Raw genomic sequence first — 20,449 nt, 5'->3', positions numbered from 1 at the left:
AGAGAAGGGAGAGAAATGTGTCCGGGGGAGGGGGGGCGGAAATCCCGAGCTGTCCAGGGTCTGCAGTGAGTGCCCTTGTTAAGTGAGCTCATGACCATGACCGTTCGTGCTCTGCAAGTTCTTGCCACAGACCTGCCCCTTCCTCCTCTTACCCTTAAGGAGTTTCTAAAGCTCTCGCAGCTGTGCCAACACTTTCACTCCTGCGAAGTACGTTTCATTTGCTGCCCCTGTGTAGCCGCACAACGCGGCCCCTGCCGGGAGCACTCGCCACCTCCTTTCCGATGAGCCTCCGCACTCCCTACACTGGGAACCAAGCCCCCAAGGTTCTTTCCACCCCCGCTCCTGCTCCCAACTTTTGCCGAAGAACCCAGTTACGCAGCTCCAGCCTCAGCCTTTATTTTCATGCAAAGTGAAAGGGATCAGCGCTGGGGACTGGCTGAAGGGTAGATAAAAGCCCCAGCTGTGATTTCTCGGGGTGTCAGTTTCACCTCCAGCAGTAAAGCAAACTGTCCTTGTGCCGGAGGGAAATTACGGAGCCTCACACTTTCATCCGGAGAGGGACAAAGGGGAGGTCAGGTGCTGCGTCTGACAGAAGTGGGGACGTGTGAAATGTGATTAACCCGGGAAGGAGCCAGACAGAGCCGGCTGGGGCCTCCACTGCCCCTGTGTGTTTCCCAGGGTCAGGAGCAGGAGGTGAGTAAACAAAAGCATTCGATAAATATTTCTCCATTTAACCCATGTGTTAATACAGATTTTCACAGCACTGACTGAATCGATAGCATTAGCGTGAATAATGAAGGAAGCGGTGTACTCTGTTAAATTCTCTAGGTTTCTGAAAAGAAAAAAAGGCGGGTGAGGTGGCAGCTGGGGGTGGCTTGGGGGGGGTGAGGGGTAGGGGTAAGAGGAGTGGAGGGGTGAGAGAGGTTCCCGAAAGACCACGTGGTTGCACTTTACCGTCCGGCCCAGAGCTTGGCTAACCCTGTCTGGGGCCATCAAATAAGCTCACATAATGTTATTTCTCAGGCTAAATACAAGCCACCAGTGCCTGTAAAATTAAAGACATCAAAAGCGGAGCTCGTCTGCATTTACAGGAAGACAAATTAAATCCCTACTGATACGCCCATCAGAGTAGGAAGCCCCCTGTCCCTTTGCAGACAGACACCCTGTAAGAGCTCCCTTGGTGAATGAAACTGCAAGGACATTTGTCTGTTTGTCTAGATAAGTAATGCCAATTTCATTTTCAAACACTGTGCGTGGGCCGCATTCATTATTGCATTAGGGTTTGACTTCCGCCAAACTCACCTTCCCTAGTCTGTCCGCTTGGACAACATGTCTCTGGTTGGAGATGTGTGCTGAAAACAGACACTGTCTGAAATCAACTGGAGATGTATTAAATAATTACAAGAGAAGTTTCCAGTAAAAATAGAGTCAATTATCAAAAGATTAACAGTTTTCTTTGTTCCGTTAAAAAGGAAAAAGGAGGGAGGCAATTTTCGAGACAGGCACTGATACTTTAAAAGGATTTTTCATAGGTGAGTTATTTAATCCTTTGTGACTAAGGAAATCTTTGTGTGCACTGTGGGAGAAGGAGCAAAGGGGGAAAATGTACAACATTGAGAAGTCAAAATACAATATGTGACACACTTCGAACGTGTAAGTTGGACGGCCTGTCTGGTGGTTGATACCCGGATCCAACCCTGATTACTCTCCTACAGGTAGACTCTGCAGATGTGTTCTTGAATATCCCTGAAGGATTAACGTAATCAGCTATCAAGTGCCACTGTAGCTACTTCACAAAAACGTAGTTCAGGCAACACTTATCTGGCAGTGGTGAACTCAGCCCTGAGAGAAGACACTTCATACACTAAGGCTTTAAATAGTTTTTTTTAGGGCCCTCTTCACTAAGCAAGAACTGCTCTGGAGGATGGGAGGGGTCTGGTACCCACCAGGGAGGGGAAGGCAGAGCAGTGGCAGCCAGGCGTGGGAGAGTCCCAAGCGTCCCCCTGAACAGGACTGACAGGACTGAGGAGCAGTTTGCCTCCAAATAAGCGCCCACCTGATTCCCTGGGGGTTTGGGGGTGATTGAAATGAGCAAAAACAGGCTTCCAGAAAAAAAAAACTAGCTCTAATGGGATTACCTCAGAAGACAGCTAAGAGAGTCACTAATATTGACCTCCACAATGGAGAAGTGCCCATGTCCCCAGGGAAACCTCCACAGACCCAAGCCAGATTGCTCCTGATCAATACCCTCCTTTTCTGTATGACTCAACTCCAGCCAGAGAGGCTCTAAGAGGGCTTTGCACTAGGCAGGTCTCTCAAGCAGGCAAATCAATTGCCTTGCTTTAGTGGAGGAGGCTGAAAGGGCTCATCCCTGTAAAGAAGGGTCTCTCGGAGGGGCTGACGGTCTACAGGTGGGGCAGCAGCAGCATAATCAGGGGGCTCAGCTGGGCTGGATTGGCGTGGAGTGAGAAGAACATGCCCCAAGGGGCAGGGAGACTTGTACTTGAACTAGCTCTAAAAGTTCTACTACTCTCCTTTCCTTCTACTCGTTTTCTGAGCAATAGGTATTCTGAGTGATTGTCATACGTATTCTGTAATTTTTCACTTAGAAAAATAGCTTTTGCATTTCACACAGCTTCTAACTCCCAAATTAGTTCAACACCTAGCAGTAAATGTAGAAATATATACCACGCCTTTCGGAGATATACTTAGGGCGGGTATTGATTTATGCTATATCATGATTGTAGTCTTATGGGATAATCACCCTGTCAAGTCTGTATTTATTGTTGTAGCTATTCAATCACATTAATTTCTCGGCCATTACACAGAGGTAAAGCATCCACAAGCTGCAACAGTGACAGAATTCGGCTTTCCTCCCTAAATAAACTCCATACAAAGATAGCCGTGTCCTAGTTTTCTAATGGCATTTCACCTTTTTTCTTTTCTTGTTGCAAACCTTACAGGAGCATTAAGCTCAGGGTTGGAGCCAGCACTCGGCCATAGATTTGAACTCTAGCAGAAAAGCCCTTGAGGGAGAAGAAGCCCCTTGGAGCCAAGTGCTAATGGCAGCACAGCACAGAAGCAAATTGCCATCAAGTGGTCCAACTTAGTGCCACAGAAGCATTTGCAGGGAAAAAGAAAAAGGAGAAAGCAGCAGTCATCCAGTCCTGGCTGCCCTTGATTTAGGTTGCTTTCCGTGGACTCATAAGAGAATGAGGATTCTCTCTGGTGCTCCGGGAGTTTGAGATAACACTGCACAGACCCAGTTTACCTAAAACTTCCATGGGTAGCATGAAAGTGAGAAAATGCGGGCTGTGCAGGGAAAGGAATGCTTACATTGGGGGGGGTGAGTTGATAGGATCATCTTGAAGATGGGCTTGAGGCCCACACCAAATTTACACTAGATGCAAAATTTGATCTCGATGGTTGGTGCCCTCAAGCCTAGCAGGTGGCCCTCAGACCCTGCAGGCACTCGGTGCCTGGCGCAGGTTTCCTCGGAGGGAGCAAGTCTCCGTTGCTCCCACTCATGGCCCAGCTCTATCACACTTAGAAAGACCTGGTACCTAAGTATTTTGGCTCCCAACTAGAAATTTCTGGGTTGACGGTTGCTGACCCTCTCTGATCATTTTTTAAAAGATTCTGCTTGCTTTGTATTTTTAATAAAGAGTCAAAAAGAATTTCATCCATACTGGCTCACCCTCCTTTCTGCCTTGCACATTGATTTTGGTTGTCAATCTGGGACAGGCTTATAGCTTGATTGAAGCCCATGTCCATGACCAAAAGACTTATTTATATGCCTCTGAGGTTCTTCATTTTTATGAATGCCAAATACCTTTCATCTACAGCCATATCTTAGCTCAAGTCCCCTAGCCAATGAGGAAACAAAGAATAATGGGGAACAGGAAGAATGCACAAGCATTGCTCAAAACTCTAATTGTTATTGGTTCATTTTGAACTAGTGAACTGGATTGTGCTCAGTGATGCACTAACTTTTAACGCTGGTAGAAATGATAATAAGTGAATTATAAAATGCAGATGCCTCCACCATAACAACATTAAAACAGTCCTAGAAATGAAAAAGGCAAGGAAACAAAACAAAACAAAACACACAAAAGAAAAAACCCCATTGGCCCATCATGGGTTTTATAGAAGAAAATGAATAGCTGGTCCCTCATGCATCCAGCTCCTAATTTAAATGGTTGCTCTTCAGTATTTCTCTTTTCTGTTAAAAACACAGACTACCTGAACTGTGGAATAGATGCTTTTGTTCTGCCTTCTGTAACACTGAGGGAAGCAGCAGAATGATGCTCGCTCGAAGAGGTGTGCATTTCCCATCTTGGTAGTAAACTGCTCTTCCCTGAACAGCACCCCACAGGCCCTCAACCCCCCATCCCCTCCGCCCCCTAATCTGCTTTACCCAGACATTTCCTCCAGCTCACCTTTTCATTTCCACTTCTCACCTCGTCAGCCTTCCCACACTGACTTTTACAATGTGCCCTAACAAAATGGGCTTTTCTTCCCTTTATAATTTTCTAATAAATGTATTACAGAGCTGTCTGAATAGAAAAGTCCTAAAACAGACTGCACCAATACGCTTCATAGATTTGGTGTAACTTTTTCTATTTATTTCTCTCACCTATGTATCATATCGGGAATCTGCTTAGAGCCAGTTTGCCCCATGATGTGCTCAGGCCCCACGGGCCCTTCCCCCAAACCCAATTACTTTACATTGTTGACTGTAGAGACAGTGGAAGGTGTTTGTCAATTACCCTTCCTTTCCAGCCTCTACTCCCAGTTCTGGCTCTGAAATTGGACTCTTTTCCCTAACCTCTCATTTCCCTGCCCTCTTGGGAGTGATATGGTCCTTCCCCTACTTAATAATTTTTCCCCTCCATGGCTAAAAGCAGATTGTAATGCACTGGCGTGCTGTCTCTCTTCCTCTTTCTCTCACCTAGTTTTGCATTTTCGCCACCTGTTTTTCTTGGTACTCAAGTTTTCCAGGAATTCCATGAAACTTTCACTCAAGCTGTTCAAGTGTGTGTTCCTTCAGTCTGCCAAAAGGCCCTCTCTAGGTGGCTTTTCCCCAAGTCCCCAAGTACTTTTGCTAACAAAACTGCTGAACAGGAGCTAATTTATCACTCTGTTATCACTATGTTAGGGCATGAGAGAGCCATACCTAGAATGAATTATGGATCCATCCCGTGTCCCATGCATCCTGTACGTCAAGGTAAGCAAATGCTGCGTGGTGTTAACTGTCAGCCTGGGAAACAGCTGACATTTGTTATTTTAATTAATCGTTTACTTTGCTGAAATAAGCTTCTATGAGAAGCTATGACTTTTTATTAAATCTTCACTGCAGCATTGTTTTCCCCAGATTGGGAGACAAAAGCTCATTTTCAAAACTGCTTTCTCCTGCAAGGTCACACTCAACAGCTTGCATGCACATGTCAGTGAAACATCTGTTCCTTTTCACAGATAGAAGTAAAATTTGCTTTATTTTGAAATTTAAATGTACTTTTACTTGGAGAAAAATGATGAGTCAGTCATTAAAGAGCCATTAAGTGATGTTGATTAGGAAAGACTTTTCAACCAGTCATTTGGTCTCCCAACCAACGCTGAAATTCCTCTGACCTCAGCAATCTGCTTAGACGTCGCAGGGAACCGTGGTCACTGGCACATCTGGATCTGGACCAACTTGTCTTTTCATTAATGCAAATCATTATTATGTAATTACTCAGCCTGCAATGTAGAGATCATTGATTGCATTTGCCCAGTAGCAGTATTTTTAAGTCACTGATGACAAAGAGAACTTTCAGGACAATCCAAACTACAAATTAGCTCCCATTCAAGAAAGGCAAACCAACTTAAAATGTTCTGACACTAAATACAGTTATGAGATTTTCTCTTTGCTTGGAATAAATTAACTGGGGAAGTTGGTTCCTTCATGTTGTTCTAATTACTTTTGGTAATGCATTTTGCTCATCACATTTCCAAGACAATAAAACGTTAGTGCTGTTTCTCCAAATGGACATGTGTTTTGCTCCCAACCTGTGTTCCAGAATCATGACCCATCTCTCAAGGGGATTAGTCACTTTTCTGAGAATTCCAGTAACTCCTTCAGAAAGAGATGTCCTAATGTATCATATTCTTTTAATGCTTCTGGGTCTTGTTTCTTACAGCCCTGTAGAACGGAACTTCGGCCTAAGTCTCCCTGAGCTACCATCAAGAACTGAACAGCCAGTGTTCCTTCTGGAGGCGCCAGAGGAGGTTTATCTTCTTGCCTTTTCCATCTTCTAGACGCTGCTTCCTTCCTTCATTTTCAAAGCCAGTGGAGTCAGACCTGTCCGTCATGCCCCCGTTTCTGTGCTCCAGTGCAGCCTGAGAAGGTTCTCTGTTTGGAAAGATTACCAGGATCAGACTGAACCCACCTCTGTAATTCAGAATGATCTCATCTCAAGGTCCTTAACCTTAATCACATTTGTAAATCCCTTTGCCAAGTAAAGTAACGAATTCATAGTTTCCAAGAGTAGTATGTACACATCTTTGCAGGCCATTCTCTGCACCCAGGGTCTTTTTAGCTTCTATCTAATCTTCCTTCTCTCTTATTTGACATAACTCTTCACCTTTACCCATGACTACGTGAAGGCCCAGAAGCCTCTTTATGCACTTGGAAGGGGAATTGGGAAACACCGGGCTCCTGTGATCTGGTTCCTGATTGTTAAACTAGTGTCATGGGGACTTAATCCCAGTCACGATACATCACTTGGACCTCAGTTCTCTTACCTCTAAAATGGAGACTTGACCTCTAAAGTTACAGGCTTGCTCTAAAATATTAGGATTCTAAGGAAAGGGTGTGGAGGCTCCCTAATTTCCCTAAGGGAGGAGAGTTAGGGAGCGAAGCAGGCTGGCAATCACTGGGCACTGACACGGGCAGATGGATGCCAGCCACAAACTGGGCCCTCCCTCCCAGGGGACACACTCTGGGCTTTCGGTTCAAGTTTTCTCCATCCTCCTCTGACTGACTTCCGTGTGGAGGTCAAACTACCACTCACCCGTTCCTGCCGTGTAGGTAGGTAAAGAAGCGCCTTGTCCTGCAAGGCTGTTTATAGTTTTCAGTGGCTATGAGAAGTCTTCTAAGAGTGAAATCTGTTCTCTGGGGTTCATGAGTGAAATTAAAGAATCTCCTCAGAGGCCTTCCTTGCAAGGGAAGGGCTCAGAGAAAAGGAGATAGAATGTAGAGAAGGAAGGTCAGCTGGCTTAGCCAGATTCTCTCTCTCTCTTCTTTTTTTAAAGAAAGATCCAGCGACGAAAACATAACTAATTCCATGCAGGATTTCTGGACTCATCCCAAAACTCAGTACTACTCGTTGCTTTGAGACCAGGTGATTTCTCCAAGTTTCGGGCCAAGCAGACTTTTATCTCAGGCCCTTCGAAGAACTGCTTGGCCATGACATTTGGTGAGGGCAATTCGAAGGCATCGGTATAGCCGCCCTTTGTTGGCTTCCTGGGAGGAGGCAAGGCCCACAGCTCTCACCAGCCCTTCCCACCAGGGCTTTCTCGCCCACTGCAAAGCACCTCAGCTTCAGCTTCCCTGCAGGTTATGTTCCCATAGCCCTTGAGTGTGTGTGGATGTTCAGGAAGTAAGTATCAGAAGACAAAGAAAAGCCCTTCTCCCTGAGCTATGCTAAGTTTCACACATATTTTCTGTGTGTTAGGGACTTGCATTTTTTTAGTGTCAGGCTTCATTTCAGAAGGCACTGGGGTTGGCTCTGTGATGATTTATTTGTGTGGAAGAGGAAGGTTATTGGTTTTCCCTCATTTATATGTAGGGCCCCTCGCAGAGAAATATTTTTAGAAACATTTTTATTTCTCTTCATATTTTTTCCTAGTTACGATGTATTTGCTTGCATTTGGGGCCGGCTGCCTGTATCCCTTGGTGTGCAAAGTTAGAAAAGAAATATTTAAACAATAGAAGCTTTGTGATCCTTATCACAAGATCGGGTTCATAGCTCTCATCTGGTTAATAATGGAGGGGTCTGAGCGTCTTTCTGAGGTGGCGTGGCTTTCACGGATCCTGAGTCTGAACAGCAAGGCTGAAAGGCCCGAATTCCTCCTACTGTATTCTACCCTCACATATTCATGGATGAATTGCACTGTTGACAGGTCTGATTTCCTTTCTGCCACAGTCAGCTCTATTATCCTGCCTCAGGCTTGAACCTGCAGCAGCTGAACCTTGTATTTGCTCTGCCTGAGGCCTTAACCTGCTGCTCTTCCCTTCATCCTTTATTTGTTCCTTCCTTGTGCCACCTGTTTGTCTCATCTGGCACTGTAAGAAGGCATGCCTGCATCTTCTTATTCCATCCCTAGTATACATTTTAAAAAAAGAATCCCAGGTGGCTTTCTTTCACCTTGTGTGTGCGCTTGAATCTGCCCCTGCAGCTGTCGAGTCAGGCACATGAATTCCAAAGCCAATTTCCATTTGTTTCAAGAGAACAGACCTCACTGCAAAATGTCAGAAAGGCACACGAGTACTCTGTACACACTTAAAAGGAAAATTAACCAACAGAAACGGGAATGTATCCAGCACCGGTGACACCAAAGCCAAAGGCCATAGTAAAATCTCTTTAAGTAGAGACTTGAAGCACCTCATTTGTGGAAGCCAACAGATGCTATCCTGCCACTTTCTAAAAGTACAGCTTGTTATAAAATTGTGTCCTGGAATCTGGTTGCCTTCACTATAAGAGGCTACGAAGCGTTTGAAATATGGATGGTCCAAGCTGAGATGTCTTGTAGTTGTGAAAACACACCAGGTTTTTTTAAGGCTTACTAGATGAATGTGAACTATTTCATTGATCAATTTTTCATGATTACATGTCAAATGAAAACATTTTGGATATATTGTGTTCAATAGAATATGCTACTTAAAATATTAATTTCATCAGTTTCTTTTTACTTTTTTCGACACGACTAACAGAAAATTCAAAATCACGTAGCTCCTATTACATTTCCATTGGACATTGCTGTTCTAGAAGTCGGTTAAGGGATAATGACACTTGAGATTTTTGTTTTTCTACCACTCCAAAATACTGAAATTGAAGAATATATTATTCTTTAGTTTTTCTTCAAAATATTTGACATAACCCTCGGTTACTGGAAGTAGTTTTTATAAAATGTAGACACATTATTTTTAATGAACTTAAAAATAATGTGTCTCTTTATTGAAAAATGTGTCTCTTAATCTCTTTTTTGAAAAACCACTTTCTGTTTTTATAGACTGACTTTTCCTTAATAAAGTCTGGTTTCTTTCCTTTATACACTGCCTATCCATCCAGCAAGCTCCATCTGTTTTGAGATCAGCTTAACATTTATGAGGTGCTCCCAGTTTGTACAAGAACCTATAATATTCTCCCTGCCCTCAAGCAGAACATACTCCTAATGAACAAAAACTGAGGAAGTCAAACTTCCTCTGTACCTAGAACTTTAAGAGACCGAGTTTTAAGTATCAAAAGGAAGAAAGGGGTGTGTGGTACAGATTATATTTTCATCATATTTTGTGCATGTTTGGGGGGAGTGATTTTTATAACAAATTCAACCCAAAGGAACACCATGGCTTCACTGCTGAGTATTAAAGCCTATTGACACAGATCACAGATTTATGAGGTCTCAACAGATATTTTGCAGGATTTGAAAAATATTACTAGCGAGCATTTATATAGCACTTACTATGTACTACTAAATTCTTCACATTTGAGAGCTCATGTAATACTCACTATGACGCAGAAACATCATAGAGAGGTTGAGTAAACTGTCCAGGGTCACACAGCTAATGGCCATGTACAGAGTCGTAGTCTATATTCTGCCTGCAAAGGCTGGCTCTTAACCCTGCCCCAGACTGTGTCATTGTCGTGATATAGATGGTTTGTCATGACAGCTCCATCCTTGTTTTTGTCTGAAAAACAAGTCCACCTGAAATTTGAGGGGCTACCTCTCAAAATGCTGCTTTGTCATTGATTGTATCCCATCGCATCTTTTACCAGAAATTACTACGTGACAATATTATTCACCTTAGTTTCACCCTGTTTTCCTTTGCATCAGTACTATTGTTGCTAGAGGAAAAGGATTCTTCCACAATATTGCAGGAAAGGCATTTCAGGGACACACGCACGGATCTGAGGTAGAGTGGCAAGACCTACCGGAGTGAAAACAAATGACTGCCCCCACGTATGCCGTGCCTAAAGTCTCATCCAAACCCGGTGGCTCCATTTCACTGCAAAAGAAATGCAGCCTCTGAGCCTGCAGGACCACACGTGCGCCCACCAAGCCTCGGAGGAAGGCCAGGACCCAGAGCCGCTGTGCCATCAGCCCGGCTCCAGGCCTCCAGGCGTTCCGCACAGTCTCTGTTCATGTCCAGCCAGCAATTGGTGCTATGCGTTGACCATCGCTGCTGCTGCTGCTGAAAGGAGAGAGAGCCCGCCAGACCCAGGCCTTCGTCAAGTTTTGATTCCATTTCCGTGGGCTTGAGAGACAGCAGGCATCTTTTATCAAGTTATGCAACCCCTCTCCTGATCTTCCAGGGTTTCATGCTCTCGTCCTATTCAGTTGTTTTCCCAGATTTTCCCCGAGGAGACTCTTCCCCTTTAAGGTCACCATTGTGGCTCCTACTGCGCATGCTTCATAGTAGGACTCCCCTTGCACCATGTTGGCTTTTGCTTCACATGCCTCAGAAGAGAAATCTCCCCCTGGCTGTTTACCCACCACCCCTTCCTCCTTTATGCAGGCAAATGAGCTAGTTGTTCCCCAGGGAAATTGGACTGTCTTTCCTGCCTATTCCGGGATTAATGTCCCTTTGGCCCCTCTGGCAGAGGGTGTGGCTGTCCCCTAAGGTGCCTGGGAAGCTGTAACTTCCTGCCTTAGCCAAGTTTAGCCAGCTTTCTCCCTTCTCTCTTCTTAGTAACTAACTAGCTGCCTACATTAACATTAACTATCCCTAAAATAACCAAACCACAAGACACAGTAGTATAAATATGCAGCCTGGATGGTCCATCAAGTATCTAGAGCTTTCTACTGCTACTTTCTTTGCAGTTTTTTAGTGAACACAGGCCAAATCTTACCCTTGCTCATGGCTTTCTATGGAAAGTTCATTTGCATATACGAAGAGAGAATGTGGCTTTTAATGATCTTAATGGAAACTAGAAATATATCATTTTCCTGATAAGTTGTCATTTTGGATTTTCATCTTTCTGGCACCAGAATATAGGCATGTAAGACTATGAACTGCTGCCTGTCATTAAGGAAACTAATGTGACATTCCTGGGTTTTGTACTACACGCTGCTTGGAGTTCATTTTTCCCCTCTGGTTTTTTGTTCTTAAAAGCTAATTTCCAATGTCAGTCCATAATGATTCATGTAACTCTCAACACAAAAGTACATTTTTTATAGATTACACTCCCTGGTTGATCCAGGGATTCTTTCCAAACAAGTCCCTGAACTACCTTTCGAAATCTTTAGCAATATTCCCAGAACCTTCTGACATTATGCTTAATTAAGGCTTACATGTTAATAATATTGAACAATAAAATGAGGATGGCATAATAACACAAAAAAGATAGAAGCAAAATAATTAGCAATGATGATACTTGTTCATTGAATTGTATCATTGCACATATGTGTCCTTGCCTATTTAAAATTTTTTCAAGTTATTAATTATAGCTTCTGAAGCAATATCTTTAAAATACCTCAGGAACTGCCTCCTAAACATCCCTAGATTTAATGAAAAGCTTGTGCTTATTGCCTTAAATAGCAGCAGAGATGCCTCCCCACTGTAGGGAAATGGGTTAATCTCTAATTTCTCATCTATGAACAAGCAACTATTATTTCTCACATTTTTCCTAAAGTTCATCACCAATAACATAACTTTGCTTTATTTACATATTTCTTACAGCTCACATGGAATTTTTCCTTGTCTCCAGATTGTTTCTTTCTTCCTTTCTTTCTTTCTTCTTTTTGAAGAAAACAATACTAATATCTTTTATGGTTGAAAACTATTTTTTTAAAAACTGAACAGATATATTAAAACTAGAAAAGTTGTTTTAAAATGTGCTGGCAAGTGGGGGGAAAAATCCAAGGTATCTGAGAGACATAAAAATTACTTTACACATGTCCTTCAAAAAAGTTTAATACATAGTCAGGTCACATTACCGCACATCAAATTCTCTAGGTCTCTGGCTGCCAGTAGCAATTATCTGTAAAAGAACATGTTTTCCCTGGTGACTTGCTATCAGGAATTTTCAAGTATACCTAAGCACAGCCTTGAGCAAAACTCCTACGGGGCATATTTGGAATACAGGATTTCATTTGGATGCAATATCAAGGTTTCAGTGCAATATGTCTCTCTATATATTTTTACATCTGTTTTAACATATTGATGTGTTTATCTGTTGGCTTTAATTACATGATATAAGAATATATATGAATGTAAATAGGACTCCTGAGTTTCCACTCAACTTTTGTCACGAGGTATACAAATATATTTCCCTTGATGCCTAGATGATTTTATATTTTAATGATGTCTTCTGAATTTTTATGATTACTTTGCTAAAAAGATGTTGAATATTTGTAGATTGCTGAGGCATCAGCTCTCACTCTGTCTGACCAGGTCACATTTCATTTCTTTCCAATGTTCAGTGGAGTCCCGGCTAATAAAATCTTTTGTGTCCATCCCACATTCATTCCAATTAATGAGAATGTTACCTTTTAAAGGCAATTAAGGCATGAGCACAAGTTTTTTCAATAATAAGTTGGTGTGCCATTTTGCAGAGCTACCAAGAACTGAGAAAATGAATGTTTCCAATGGGTAATCATTAAGGATTCATAAAGCAAGTTCGAACACTGAAACGTTTGCATGTAACACTGCCGTCCAGGCGTTTCAGGTGTTCATCGTGCATGCTAAGCTCTGATTAGGGTGCTCTCATGATGAGACAGTAGTTCCCAGAAATGTGATTTTTTTTTAATGCAAGAAAGTCGAATGTTTGGGTGCCTACTAGGTTAGGATTTAAAAAGGAATAAAAGGTATCATTGGGGTGGGGGCATTTTGTCTACAGAGGCAGACAAAAAAAAGAAATAAAAGTCCTTGTCCAAAAACGAATGATCAGCCTACCTCTTATCAAGCTTTTGAGTGGTGAGGGGCAAGCCCTCCTCCATATCTGAGGAACTGAGCTAGCCAAAATGAAACCATTCATTTTTATATTTGCATTCACAATGAGAATATGAGCCCTTCCCTTGGAGTCCCCAGCCCACTCAAAGTGGCCTAAAGAGACCAGTCCCCCAGGGGCAGTGTTGTGCTGTCTGTTGGATTAGTAAGTCACTCAACTTGTGTTTGGGACACTGATGGGTCCCTGACAGTGGTGAGTGTGGGTTTGCTCAGCGGGCAGGCAGGGGTAGAGAATATTGCTCTCATATTTGGAGTGGTGCCCCCAATCCACCTAACTTAGGTGTTGGGAAACTTTAAAAGGACCTCACTGATCAACTTTTCACTGTGGGGACTTTTTCAGAAGATTTACAAAGGGTGAGAATCTGGCAGATATATTTATAGGTAATCTGGGATTTATCAAGAATATAGCATCTGGTTTCAGGTGATTTTTTTCTCTAGGAAAAAATATAACATCTGGAGGTTTCAGGTGATTTTTTTCTCTAAGAAAAAATGAATAGAGGCCAAATGTTTTCTGCATGTCCACATTTGTTGGAGAAAGCTGGAGAACATTTGTTTTTACCCTAATACATTAGGCTTAATGTTTGCTAGGGCCATGTGAACCATTCAAAAATTTTATAGAGCTGCGTGCACTTGTATTACTGCAAAAGACAACACTGTTACAGTCATGATAAATAAGATTATTTGTAGGTCTTTGCAGCGTGGGCAATCCTGCGTTTTCACTTCTGTGGCCACAAAATGTAAATGAAGTTGAAGCAGCAGAAATCTTCATCTTTTCTACTTGTAGTAATTCTTGCAGAATCATGAATGCCTTTCTTTCTCCTTCCTGGATCTCTCCAAATAGATCCCATTTATCTGATTGGATTTCTGTCCCATCTTTCTACATATTACAGCTAATTAGTACCCCCTGATGAGAAACAGTTCACTGATGGAAAAAGCAGTTAGATAAGATCTGCATTAACAAATGTAGTTCATTTAATATCATTTGTGCTGCTGCATTATTAATAATACATAATTACCCTGCACAGGCTGGAAGGGAAGAATAAAACCGTCCTTTAATTTCTTGGCCTTTGCAGAGAAACAGTGTATTCGAGAGAATAAAACAGTATTGGACTATTGCTTGCCATCCATCATAGAGCCTTTGGTGTCACACAGTTTTTATTAACTTTGGGTCAAGCGAGAATTTCCGTATTTCAGCACAATCACAGGCTCCCTAGATACAATGATTGGGTGGAGCTTTGAACACCCAACTTCTTGTCTGAGAGTGTTAAATTCGGATGCCCAATGAACAGCTGTCAGGAAGCGAGAGTTTTCAGCCTGTTACAGAGAGTATTTGACTGCAGCCGATAATGAGCACCATGGTGATCGACAACTAATCCTCACGAAATGTGATTTACCACAGTGGAGGAACCGGACTTTGGTCTCCCCACCCTCTGGAATCAGAGTGTGCTGATTAGGTAGGGATTCTGGTTAAGCCTGTGTTAAAATAATAAAACAAGCAATGCTGACCGTCTCAGAGGAAGCATGGCCAGCATTGAATGAATGCCTACTTTGTGCCAAGTTCGCTGTTGCACCTGGATTCATTCTCATCACAAGGTCACGCTGGAGTCACTATTTTTATGCTAGAGGCCATCCAAATCTGGCAAGACCTCACGCACCATCCTGAAGAGAAAGTTTCTACAAAAGAGGCCACATTCCCTTCCTTCCTTCCTTTCTTTTTTTTTTCTGTTGTGTCCTACTTTGTGAAATACAATTTGCCAGGGCACTGTAAATGCATGTGGAGCCACTGTGAGTGTGATTCTTTGCACAGGTGAGGCAGGCCAGGGATGCTGGCCTGGATGCTGGCCTAGCTGGCTCAGAAACCACAGATCCTCTTTTCCCAGACCTGGTACCCAAAGGAAGGAGTCAGGAAAGTGTAGACACAGGGCTGAACATCTGAGGCATGTTTATTTTCTGCAATTAAAGCTGCCTGTAAACCATTCTATTTTATTCAACAGCCCATTCATTTGTTCATTAAATATTTCCTGAGCTCCTACTATGCCAGACATTTGAAAGGCGAAAAATTCCTCAAAATAGGAACTTGAAATCTTTAAGGTGGAATAAGGATACTTTTGTTGTTGCCAGAGTTTACATGCTTATTGTGAAAACGGACGTAGAAGTGAATGGCTAGAATTGTAAGTGTTCCAGGAATAAGGTGGGCACTGAGGAAGGAATGCTCAACTTGACTCAGTTGAGTCTGAGAAGGTTTGACAAAGAGACAATGAGCTGATTCTTGCAGAGTGAATGCACTTTACCAGGTGGACTGGAAGGAACTTGTTTTCTCTTTTAGTAGTGGTATTATCCATTTAAAAAACAAGCTGCAAATACTATGCCACCTAAATAGTTGAGTACATGGAAATTCTGTTGCTTACTGGAATCAGGCATCTTTCTTCTGAGGGTATGGCTCTCTATCAACATTTCAGTGTCCCTTTGAAATGCTTTTAAACAAGAAGCATACAGGAATTGTTCGTGTGTATGCCAATAAAACTGACAAAGAGAGAAGAGGATGGGTGTGATGTGGTTTGGTAACAGGATTTATAGCATAACTAGTAAAATATTGGTATAGGATCTTCATAGGCAGTGAATTTTTTCCCACCAGATTCACAGATGTGTCACATTTTTGAAATACAAAATATTGTGTTTTCCTCTCCAAAGATTTTATTGTCTACAAGATGCAAGACAGAATGAAAGTCCTCAGAAAGCTGAGATAACATCTGTACTATTACAGCAATTAGTTCAGGTCTTAGTGCATCAAAGTCATTTTATCCATCCATAATTCCCAGCTAAAAAATGGGCACTCGTCTCTCCATCTCAGACCACAGTCACAGCTACAATCTCCCCCGGGCATTGTCAGGAGACAGCCATAGTTTGGTGAAGACTGACTCAAGCAGTCACCAAAACTTGCTCCTCCTGAGTAGTCAGTAGAATAATAATCCCAGTATTCCCTGAAGTTGCATAGGTTAAGGGACTAAAATGTAGCTAAAGCGATGGGAGCAGCACAATGTACTTCACTGCAAGGCCCAGCTCACGAAACCTCCACGGGGCATGCTCCATTCGCTTTCCTTGTCTTCCACCTGCCAGTAAAGCAGAGGCTCCATGTGGAAGGAGTCTGGGTCCTGGTCACTGTAGAAACGAAACAATCCAGAGAGCACCAAACCAGGAGCACCAATTTCTTGATTGTTGCATAAACAAAAAATCACCCTTTATTGTGAAATTTTAGCTTGTTGTTTGCTTTGACAGTTGGCCAACACTAAGACACATAAGCTCTTCAATTAGATTACCAAAATAAGAGGGCTATGAGGGCCTGTAGGGCAGGAAATTTCTGAGGATTTTGCGTGGAACACTGCTACTATAGAGCAGAGGGGAGGCAGGGGTAAGGGTGGGTGGCATTAATTCCTACTCTCACACAGGGTGGCGGGCAGAGTGGTATGAATCACCACTATCATGCAGGGTGACTGGGGATTTCTCAGTTTAAACATCACTTTTTCTTGCAAGTGTTTCCTACTCCCACTGTTCAAGTTGGGTTATATGCTTCCTTAGAATACTGTAGTTTTCCTCCATAGCACTTTATACTCCTAATTAAATTATTGCTTTTGGTTGTTGATGTTGAATAACTGTGTCCTTCCCCTTCCTGAGGACTGGAACCACTTCATTCCTCACCACATATGTCTCTTGTCAAGAATTGTGTCTGATAAGTAGCAGGTGCTTATCAAACATCCATTCACTGGCTAGTGCTCAACTTTTGGTTATTTATTTCAGCTCCCAATGAACAAAATATTTCTATTTTAGGAGATCACATTCAATGAGCTGTAAAGTCCTCTCTAGTTATTAGAAACTATAATTTTAAATCTTTGTTCCTGGTGAGCAGCAACTCATTGGCCTATGGAAAACAAATACATAGACTACCACCACCATAGATACACACAGCTGTTCTAGAAAAAAAAATTATTCTAGACCTCGCCAACAGCCAACCATCTATCACCTGGACAACCACAGACATGCATTTGAAGGCACACTCAAAACAGCCGCAGGTGCCCCAAGACATGAACACATCTCCAAAGACACACTCCTCTACTATCGACACACCCAGACAACTGCACACACAGGGTAAAGTCATTTAACACCTGTCAGTTTTGTGACATGTGTTCTATGCTTTCCTACCTCATGCAGTAAAAGAGAAATGCATCAATCCAGAATTAAAACAACATTCTCACCTCTATTATCTGTTCTGGTTTTGGAGCTGCTTTCCATAATTGGTGTCCTCTGTGGGAAGAAGTACACAGGGCATAGAGAGGAACAAATGTCTCTCCCAAAGTCTTCCATTATTCTGTCATTTACATTGCAAATGTCATCAAAAATGCAAATATATGTGACATCTCTAATTGTTTTAGATCTTATGCTACAATAAACATTGGCTTGGTTAAATCATATTTCCAAGAATAAAAGAGCTGAAGGTTTTGTTGTTGCTATTCTCTATATTTAGAGATACTTAGAGAAGTAAACAACTATAATAATATTGTTTTTAAAAGCTACCCATCCAAATAGTATATTAAGCACTCAAGTAATATGATATTTTGGTTTAAAGAATGCGATAGATAATGTCGCTAGTCAGTTGGTGATATATGGCAATTATCCATAAATATTTAGCCTTATGCTAGGGAAAAAAGGAATAAGAAGATATAAAGAATAACAATAATAATAAACAGGTCACTCGGGGGTACCCTCCAGGAGACTTCAGGATAAACAGTCAGATCTGGTTTTCTCTTTTTATCTGGAAGTTTACAGACATGCCCTCTGCACTTCGCAGTGGAAACTATTGCTCCCTCCATGTTTCTGATCTGCCCCAACGCCCAGTCCACAGACAGAACACTATTTAAGAAAGTGTGTTCAATCACTTTCAGATGTTGAGTAGGCAGCTCTTGGCAACATAAGGAAGACTGGCAGCCAGTGGGGCCTGGTCTTTTGCCCCAGACAGATCCTCTTTCTTCTTCTCCAAAGAGTCTCATTCACATATATCATAATGTTGCTAGGACATAGGCCAGACCAGCCTGAACAGGACGTCAAGCGAATCATATTGTTTTTCTTTTCATCATTATTGCAAATCAACACACACACATGCACACCCACTCTTTTCTATGTAGGGAGACCAGGCTACAGTGAGCACTGAAGGTGGCATTCAAGCAGGCAGCATGTGGAAGACAGGTGATGATCCTACACTTTTAGTGGTGAGAGTTGGTCTACACACATGACTCAGTACTTTATTTGAGCATTGATTTCTAGAGCCACTTCCTCCCCATCTTTTGTGTTTCTCTGTTACTGCTGCGCAACCTCATCTACTTAGAACCGTGCCCTGCAGTGGACCCAGAGAATATATATTTAGACCAATGGTAATGTCAAAATGAAGTTATCCGCTAACAATCAAGGAAAAATCAGCTCTTCACTGACAGGGCTTTTATGAGAATCTGATGAAAGCTACAGATCCTCTCCAGAAAAGAAGATGCACATATCAACATACAAGCATTATTTTGCATTACATTTCAGAGTGTTCTTTTTATTTTTTCTTTCATAGGTTCCAGAAGCCACATCCCTGGAATCTCTGTCAGCCTGGTGCAATAGTCAAGCCCATGATGACACCATGTGGAAAGTTCAGGGCCCTTGGAGAGAGGCCCAAAACTACTACCTACTGGCTCCATGAAATCAACTGAGTTGCTAAACATCTCCAATGTTTTCATGTCTTCATTCTATAAATAAAGATAATAATACTACCACCTAGAGCTATTGTTAGTTCTTTGAGAATGCCTCTTTCACCACCGCATCCTTGTACCTTATAAACCACATGGGATACATAAGAGGCTCAAGAGTGAAGGAATATATATGAACCCCAAATATAGTGCATGACACTGAAGAGGTATTGATTTAATATTCTTTTCTAATTTTTATTGCAGAAGCAGGAAATAAATCCTAATCCCCAGATGTTCTGTGACTACAAAACTCATTCCTCTCCTTGTTCAGCCATGCTTCCACACATTTCCCAAGTGATGATACAGCAGTTACAAAGAAGGAATATGAGGAATTCTTAAATGGCATCATTCTCAGTTGTAGAAGGATATTCTAAAAAAAATACTTCAATATTTATGCCTTCATCTCCCATACATTCCATTGTGTTGTGAAGCCCCTTCATTAAATTAATGATATTTACCCATTTGAGGATCATCATTTCAAAGTTGATTTCTGTTTTGAGTCAACAGACTGGAAATAGAATTGAGAATCAAATTGATATGAAGAGAAAAAAGAATCCTAATTTAACTTTCCATTAACAAACAGTCAGACATGAGCAACTTGATAATAGTTTTACTTAAGAAAAGTAACTTCCAGGAAGAAAGTGAACAAGAGCTTATACCATTGGTCAGGGTTGAAAGGAAATGGGAGACAGGAAGTATAAGCTAGCCATGAAAGGCATGGCTACAGGCTGACATCTGCGAGGGGAGTGACACGACACTCAGTTGAGGGAGAACCTAATTCAGGCAGACTAGGGACTTTTGTCAGAAACTGTCTCAGCCATCCACTAGGTCAGTGGTAGCATGGTAGACAGAGAATGAATCTGAGTTGACACTCCTGAGCTCTCCTGTGGCCTGGGAACAACAATAAAATAATGATGATGATAAGGATTTATTTTGTACCAACCTGCATTCTAATTCCTTTGCATATTAATCCTTTAATTTTTACAAGAAACCTATAAATAAGTTTTTTTAATCCTCACCCAAAGACATGTTTATTGATTTGAGAGAGAGAGATCAATGTGAAAGAGAAACATTGATCAGTTGCCTCCCACATGCACCCTGACCAGGGATCGAATCTATAACCTTTTGTCGTACAGGATGATGCTCCAACCAACTGAGCACCTGGACAGGGTGGGAGTTATTATTATGATCTTTGTTTCAAATATGGGAAACATAGGCATAGAGAGATTAAATAACTTGCCACATCCTATTTTCTACTTTTCTACTAGTTAATACCAACCATCAACCCTGTGCTTACAGAGCACAATTATAAGCACTTTACATGCTTTGACTCATGTAACCTGACCAAGGATCCTACCTAGAAGACAGGCATTATTTTTAACCCCATTTTATAGATGAGCAAATAGAGACTCATTTATCTCAAGTAGCTTGTCTGAAGTTGCTCAGCTGATAAGTGATAGCA

At 42.0% G+C, this 20,449-nt stretch overlaps 1 long non-coding RNA gene across 2 annotated transcripts; it reads left to right on the top strand.

Annotated features, from left to right (window-relative positions):
• Nucleotides 1–1,496: 1,496 nt before the first annotated feature.
• LOC118997324 (uncharacterized) lies at nt 1,497–19,765 on the top strand. 2 transcript variants are annotated; one of them, XR_005068647.1, is made up of 3 exons: nt 1,497–1,532; nt 5,159–5,227; nt 18,823–19,765. It is a non-coding gene; the product is annotated as an uncharacterized LOC118997324 (long non-coding RNA). The 2 variants fall into 2 exon arrangements; XR_005068646.1 differs by having other exon boundaries at nt 18,816–19,765.
• Nucleotides 19,766–20,449: the final 684 nt, after the last annotated feature.

The sequence above is a fragment of the Sturnira hondurensis genome, unplaced genomic scaffold (genome assembly GCF_014824575.4).
Source record: "Sturnira hondurensis isolate 20B ecotype Veracruz unplaced genomic scaffold, ASM1482457v3 Scaffold0013063, whole genome shotgun sequence".
In the NCBI taxonomy this organism is placed as follows: domain Eukaryota; kingdom Metazoa; phylum Chordata; class Mammalia; order Chiroptera; family Phyllostomidae; genus Sturnira; species Sturnira hondurensis.
The sequence above is the reverse complement of the archived record's forward strand: the minus strand, read 5'-3'. Positions and strand labels throughout refer to the sequence as shown.